This window comes from Bufo gargarizans, chromosome 2, assembly GCF_014858855.1.
Source record: "Bufo gargarizans isolate SCDJY-AF-19 chromosome 2, ASM1485885v1, whole genome shotgun sequence".
Classification (NCBI taxonomy): domain Eukaryota; kingdom Metazoa; phylum Chordata; class Amphibia; order Anura; family Bufonidae; genus Bufo; species Bufo gargarizans.
The window spans coordinates 155,819,596-155,827,889 of NC_058081.1; positions in this window are offsets into that span (position 1 = coordinate 155,819,596).

Below are 8,294 nucleotides of genomic sequence, written 5' to 3' on the forward strand. Positions count from 1 at the left end.
CAAAAAAATTCGCACTTCACCACTGGGAACAGACGAAGAAAAGTACGCCAGCCCTGGGGTGGAGTAGAAATTAGCCTGTTTTTGCGACAAATTCAGGCTTAAAAAAAGGTCTACCTACTGTGGGGATTTGCTCTGGTAGTTAGGATAAGCGGGCGCAGTACAGAGGCAAAATACATTCACGTAAAGAATTATTAGGAACCTGTTCTATTTCTCATTAATGCGATTATCTAGTCAACCAATCACATGGCAGTTGCTTCAATGCATGTAGGGTTGTGGTCCTGGTCAAGACAATCTCCTGAACTCCAAACTGAATGTCAGAATGGGAAAGAAAGGTGATTTAAGCAATTTTGAGCGTGGCATGGTTGTTGGTGCCAGACGGGCCAGTCTGAGTATTTCACAATCTGCTCAGTTACTGGGATTTTCACGCACAACCATTTCTAGGGTTTACAAAGAATGGTGTGAAAAGGGAAAAAAATCCAGTATGCGGCAGTCCTGTGGGCGAAAATGCCTTGTTGATGCTAGAGGTCAGAGGAGAATGGGCCGACTGATTCAAGCTGATAGAAGAGCAACGTTGACTTAAATAACCACTCGTTACAACCGAGGTATGCAGCAAAGCATTTGTGAAGCCACAACATGCACAACCTTGAGGCGCATGGGCTACAACAGCAGAAGACCCCACCGGGTACCACTCATCTCCACTACAAATAGGAAAAAGAGGCTGCACAAGCTCCTCAAAATTGGACTGTTGAAGACTGGAAAAATGTTGCCTGGTCTGTTGAGTCTCGATTTCTGTTGAGACATTCAAATGGTAGAGTCCGAATTTGGCGTAAACAGAATGAGAACATGTATCCATCATGCCTTGTTACCACTGTGCAGGCTGGTGGTGGTGGTGTAATGGTGTGGGGATGTTTTCTAGGCACACTTTAGGCCCCTTAGTGCCAATTGGCCATCGTTTAAATGCCACGGGCTACCTGAGCATTGTTTCTGACCATGTCCATACCTTCATGACCACCATGTACCCATCCTCTGATGGCTACTTCCAGCAGCATAATGCACCATGTCACAAAGCTCGAATCATTTCAAATTGGTTTCTTGAACATGACAATGAGTTCACTGTACTAAAATGGCCCCCACAGTCACCAGATCTCAACCCAATAGAGCATCTTTGGTATGTGGTGGAACGGGAGCTTCGTGCCCTGGATGTGCATCCCTCAAATCTCCATCAACTGCAAGATGCTATCCTATCAATATGGGCCAACATTTCTAAAGAATGCTATTAGCACCTTGTTGAATCAATGCCACATAGAATGAAGGCAGTTCTGAAGGCAAAAGGGGGTCCAACGCCGTATTAGTATGGTGTTCCTAATAATTATTTAGGTGAGTGTACAAGTTCGTAATTCAAACTTCAGTGTTTATTCACACATGGTGCCAAAAACAAAACATCACTTTTGCAGTGTTGGTATTACTTCACATCCAATGGCAAGTTAATAAAACAAAAGTCACCTTGGTGGCAGTTCTGCCTCAGAAAGTTTAAATACAGGCTTTAGGTCTCCGCTCTCCAGCCCAGCACAGGCCCCAGATCCCAGCACACAGACCTCTGAGCTCCACTGTCAGACTGAGGTAATCCTCTCCACCTGGCAGTGCTGGCTGGTTTTTATGCCTGGCAAAACCCGGCCTGGATCGTGGGGAGTAGTCGCCCACCCAGCACTTTGACTACTCCCAGTAAGAGCCATCCCGGATCAGCTATTTCAGCCATGCTATGTACCAAGGTGTCAAACAGCAACTGCTGCTGACACATAAAAACTGGCTCTTACCCCACCGAGGCCAAGAACCTCGGTGACACGTACCTATCATCCACAATGATTCCTTGTACCTTCTTACACTACATAAATAGATCGGGAAAAAAGGCGCAGGAGTTAGAAAACCTCTGAATTAGTCAAAAAAATCAAAAGAAGTGAAAAAGCCTCAGAGACAGGCACAACTTCAGTAGTAAGAATGACGGCAGCATTTTTTTGAGTAAAAACAGGTGAAACGCTTTAGTAAATGCCCCAGTGACTTTCAGTGGGGACAAGCGAGTGCTGCATGTACAGTATGTCACTAAAGTGACTACACCCCTCACACTTTTGTAAATATTTAATTCTATCTTTTCATGGGACAATACTGAAGATATGACACTTTGATACAACGTAAAGTAGTCAGTGTACAGCTTGTATAACAGTGTGAATTTGGTGTGCCCTCAAAATAACTCAACACACAGCCATTAATAAGTGAAAATGGGCAAATCGTGCCCAAAGTTTAAATATTTTGTGTGGCCACCATTATTTTACAGCACTGTCTTAACTCTCTTGGGCATGGAGTTGACTAACGCTTCACAGGTTGCCAATGGAATCCTCTTCCACTCCTCCATGACTGCATCAGGGAGCTAGTGGATGTTGGAGACCTTGCACTCCTCCACCTTCCGGTTGAGGATGCCCCACAGATATTCAATAGGGTTTAGGTCTGGAGACATTCTTGGCCAGCATCTCTACCGTAACGGGGCGCCAAAGGCACACTTGATCTCCCATCAGCCGCAGACCTGCTGCTTAGATTTGGGAGCGAGGATCTGTGTTTGACCTCGTTCCCAGGGCGGCTCTGCTAGCTGGGAGGCTCCCTGCTCCTAGGTCTGCCTTGAGCGCCGAGCTGATCACTCGGTGCTCGACTTGTCTGTCTGTCGGTCATGTGACGCTGGCCACGTCACATAACCCTCACTCCCCACTATAAATACAGACGGCCTGCTGGCCACAGGTTGCCTTTGATTTTTAGTCTCTTAGGCTGTGTGTATTGTTAGCTACTCTATTGATTGACCTCTGGAATTTGACCTTGACCGTTTCCTCACCTCCCTTTGCCTGCTTCCTTGGTTTTGACGCTACATCTCGGATTCTGACCTCGGCTCGTTCTCGGATTTGCCACCTGCCTCTTCCCTTTGTATTGACGTGACCTCCCGGACTGACCTCGGCTAGCTGACCCGCCTTTGCTTGTTCTGCTACCCTATTTGTGTAGCTCTTATTCACAGCAATGGTATCTACAGAAACAAAGCAGTGAACTGGCCCGCATGACAGTTTCTGTGAGCCTGACCATTTGCGCTCAACGCTTAGTCCCATCTCATAATGGAAATGGCTAGATGGGACAACATATTTAAGTGCCCTCCTTGATTGACAGGGCCAGGGTCCTGCATAATCACCTCGCTTGGCCCTGTCAATCAAGAAGGAAAGAGATGGGCTGACAGAGAAAGCAGGAGGAGCAAGGGTGCACAGAGTGGTTTGGGCACCCCCTGTGCACACAACGTATCATTTGTATATGGATTCAAAGCACTTTTTCTCCAGAATGAAGCAACAGATCACTACGTGAAAAGAATCATTGCATTCAGATGAGCTACCCCTACAAGTCAATGAGTAACTCCTGGTAACTCACTTGAAGCTGAGCAAACTGTACCCTTTAAGGTTCATCACCTGAAATGCAAATTATCAGTATTTTAAAGTAAGAAAGGTGGGATCCTCAAAAGAGCAATGCTTAAAGGTTAATGTGTTTATGTTCTGAAAATGGTTTCTAAGAATTTACAAGAAAACGATTTAGTGGCAAGAAAATACATGTACAGGAAATGCAAATTTTGTTAAAAATGCCCGAATCAGGATATGACACAAGTGACAACCAAATAAAGACCTTCCTACACTTTACCTATAAATAGTAGAAAATGAACTTAAAACACCTTATTAGGGTACTTTCACACTTGCGTTGTTTGATTCCGGCAGGCAGTTCCGTTGCCTGAACTGTATGCAAACGGGTGTTATTTTTTCGGACTGATTAGGCATTTCTCAGACTGTACAGGATCCTGATCAGTCTGAAATATGCCTGATCAGTCAGAAAAATGCATTGCAATACCGGATCCGTTTTTCCGGTGTCATCAGGCAAAACGGATCCGTTATTTTTTTTCCTCATTTTTAAAGGTCTGCTCATCCGCAGACCGGAAGGACGGATCCGGCATTCCGGTATTTTGAATGCCGGATCCGGCACTAATACATTCCTATGGAAGAAAATGACGGATCCAGCATTCAGGCAAGTCTTCAGTTTTTTCCGCCGGAAATAAAACCGTAGCATGCTACGGTTTTCTCTTTTGCCTGATCAGTCAAAATGACTGAACTGAAGACATCCTGATGCATCCTGAACGGATTACTCTCCATTCAGAATGCATAGGGATAAAACTGATCAGTTCTTTTCCGGTATAGAGCCCCTGTGACGGAACTATGCCGGAAAAGAAAAACGCTAATGTGAAAGTAGCCTTAACCAAAGATGATTTACACTAAGTCTTTGCATCCCTGTTGAAAGGTACTGGTCCTTTTTTCTTGTTGGGCAAACTTACTGGTAAAGGGGTTGCCCCATGACAACAACTCATCCCCTTTTCACAGGATAGGTGATAAGAGTCTGATCTCTGGTGTCCCCATGATCATTAGGGCAGAGGTCCTTATGGGACTGTCCCTTGTAGTTGGTTATCTCTGGCAGTCCCATAGAGTTGAATTAACTGATCTAGTAATCAGTGGGGGCCCGAGCAGTCAGACCCCCTCATATCAGACACTTATCCCTATCCTGTGAATAGCGGATAGATTGGTGTCATGGGACAACTCCTTCAAGGGTGGCATAAATGCTGCGAATTCTCCATAGCAGAATTGCATGTGGAAAATCTGCAGCACTTACAGGAGCAATGCAGCAAGCCCAGGAAGGGGTGAGTGGAGGCTGGTAGTGGTAGTTGTGGCCATGAGAGGGGTAGTCGTACTCAGTTCACGATGGCAGTCCTCACTCTAGCTTTCCTTAGGGCTGAGCAGAGAAAAGAGGTCAGACTCTTTCTTCCCATGGGGCACACCCTGGTATTAGGGCTCCTATCTGGTTTAGTTAGGGTGCCCTTGATGGTAGGTGTTTGGGTAGGGTGCAAGGCAGGGGGGTACATGTTGGGCTGGCGAACTATGGAAACAATGATCAGGCCAGTGGGTTGTAATAAATAGAGCACAGTTCAGAAGTATCTTAGAGGGCAGCACTTTTTCCAGTGGCAATGTACGGGCAACACAATGATAGGGGTAGAAGTACTTTCTCTTTCCCTCTCTGTACTTTTTACAAAGTAATCATAGGCATGCGATTAGGTTCTTAACTCCAACTGCAGTTCCCAAACAGAGGGGTGCAGATTAAGAAATGAATGGCCAGTCTGTATCAAAGTGTGGCAGGTGCTTGAGCATTATAGGAGACTTATCAGACTAGTATAAAGTAGAACGGGCTGAGTTGCCCATAGCAACCAGATTTCACCTTTCATTTCCCAAAGGAGCTGTGAAAAATGAAAGGAGGAATCTGATTGGTTGCTATGGGCAACTGAGACAGTTCTACTTTACAGCAGTTTGATAAATCTCCCCCTGTCTGCCTCCCACAGCTATAAACAGTCTATACCTTACTGGTGTTACTTCACGCAGTCTTGCAGGTTCTAGACCAGGGGTCAGCAACCTTCGGCACTCCAGCGGTTGTGAAATTACAATTCCCAGCGTGCTCCATTCATTCTTATGATATTTCTTAGAAGAGCAGAACAATAATGGATGCTGGGAGTTGTAGTTTTGCAACAGCTGGAGTGCCGGTGGTTGCCTACCCCTGTACTAGACCTTCTCAAGATATCTGTTCTCCTTCTTTCAGAAGTACTTTAGTGTTAGAGCAGTATTTTGGTAAATGTAAGTCCTAGAGACAGCAGTTCTCTGGAAGTCGAGGCCTTGTCTGCACAGCCACTCTCACACATGTATTGCAGCCCTTTTCAGACTAGAGTCCTCTAACTAACAAAACATGGGGGTGACCTGCATCCATCACCCTGACAACCTAATATAATATGCCAGGTTGTTAGCCATGTGTTGTCCATACAATGCCATTAAATGCATGTACAACTTTTGCCTCGATAAACGTTGCATTAACTATGTTAACAGTAATTAAAGGGGTTCTCCTCAGGATAGGTCATCAATATCAGATTGGCAGGCGCCCCCGCCGATCAGCTGTATGAGGGAAAGCGCACGCTGTGTGCACGTGCTGTCTCCTTCTCTCTTTCTGTCGCTGCTGCTGAGTCTATGGCAAAGCAGCAGTGAGCGGGAAGGGAGACGGCACCTGCACACTGCGCAGGTTTCCTTCATACAGCTGATCTGACATTGATGGCCTATCCTAAGGATAGGTCATCAATCTTAAAAGCCCAAAGAACCCCTTTAACACCTTGCAGTGGTCCTTCTGGGGTACTTTACCAGCAAAGTGGATGAGATTTAATATATTTAATCCACATGCTGCAGGTTTTCAACCCACATCATATCAATTTATGCTGCAGGTTTTACCCACAGCTTTTGCAGTACTCCAAATAGGGTACTTGCAAACTATTACTGTTTTTTAATGCTATTTGATATATTGTATAACCCATTTTGTATGGATCAGTCAGGGTTAACAATCCTGACTCTGCTCTGGTAGGAAGCTAGTAATTGGATTTAAGTTCCTCCCCTAGTTCAGTCTGCTTAGTGTTAGCTGAGAAAGTGAGAGGAGCTACATGTGTTTATTCCTTGGAGCTTAACATCAAGAAAGTCATTTCTACTTTACAGTACTCAAAAGAGAACGAAAGAGCTAGAAGGTCCAGAACCTGCATGGCTGAGCATTGGAGTCAGTCAGTAAGGTATTTACAGTATAAGGACACCCTTCCACACTTTGATATGGTCCTGGCCAGCCGTATCGTGTACCCCTCAGCCTGGGAATTACAGACAAGTTTGCAAGAACCTTATTGCCAGGCTTGGATTCTGCAGAGAGAGAGAGTCTTTGGAGAGATAGCGGGAAGGAGTACTACAATCCCCATCCTTGCTTATATCAATACATCGCTATGTGGAAAGAGTTGCGCTGTCAATTGTTTGGAACTGTGTTTGATACCGTTGGATGTACTACAACTCTAATTCTGCACTTTTTTTTTAGTAAAGAGACTTGTTTATTTTCTATAATTGGCCTGGTTACGGACTCCAGCACCAAGCGCCAACCACAGCACCTAAATCTCTTGCCTTGCACCCACTCCAGACCCTCACTCTAACTACCATCAGGTAGGAGCGACAAAATCAGGGTGCTCCCCGAGGCATAAAAAGGTGCACCCTTCTGTCATGGCCTGGCCCTAGGACGTATCGGTGTGAGGATTGCCACTATGAATAACTGTTCCAGCCAGAGCCACTAAGGATTTTTATCTGTGGAAAATCTTCAACGCTCTCACTACGTGGGTCTGTACCATTAAAGTGCCTTACCACTAGGATAAATGTATCTAATTCATCAGAGCATCATCAAATATTCTTGTCATTTCAATGAATTTTTACAAAATGTACTGTTCTACATTTATTGAATTACCTCTGCACTGTGTCCCAGTTTTGCTTAGAAAGCAGCACTTAAACTAAGTGGTCATGCATGAGCAGTTCTACGTTGCTTTGTGTTCACCCGGCAGTTCCCACTCCGACACCTCCTCTGTGCTTGGGCAAGACCAGTTCTTTGTATAGGATACTGTAAGAATCACGTGAAGTCAATAGGGTGAGCATTGTGCATAGGTATTGTGGGAAAGCCGTAGCATGTCACGGGTAGTGCACAGCCTACCCACATTTTTGTAAAGTAAGAATTTTTACAAAGACGCCATTTGTTTGTCCCTACAACAAAAAATGAAGTGTTCCATTACCACATTGCTGCCAGCTATCGTGTTAGGTTGAAGGTTATCCGACTCCCTGTTCCAGAGGTATCTCCCTTGATATTTTGTGTGCCCTTTATGCAAATATACAATAATTTGCCATGGAGGTGGCAACCACAGCTTGTCACCTGGGGTGGAGGCTTCCTCCCAACTCAGATCCTGTTCAGTCATCGCTGGCCAGTGTCACAGTGGCCTGGTACAGCATTATCTTGCAAGATGAAGCAGATCTCACGGAATTATGCTGTGCCATACCACACTGATGTCCTGCAGTGATGACTGGACAGCATCAGAGGTAGGAAGAAGTCTCCACACTAGGAGACAAGCTGTGGTTGCTGCCTCCATGGCAAACCACTGTATATTTCCAAGTAGGGGTAACAGAAGATCGGGGGTAATACCGTTAGAACAAACAAGCAAGGACCTGTTCGTTGGCTGGAGGCAATATGCAGGTGAAACTCGAAAAATTTGAATATCGTGCAAAAGTCAATTTATTTCAGTAATGCAAATGAAAAGGAATTGCATTAATGCAGCTTAAAATTAGAATTTTGTGAAAAGG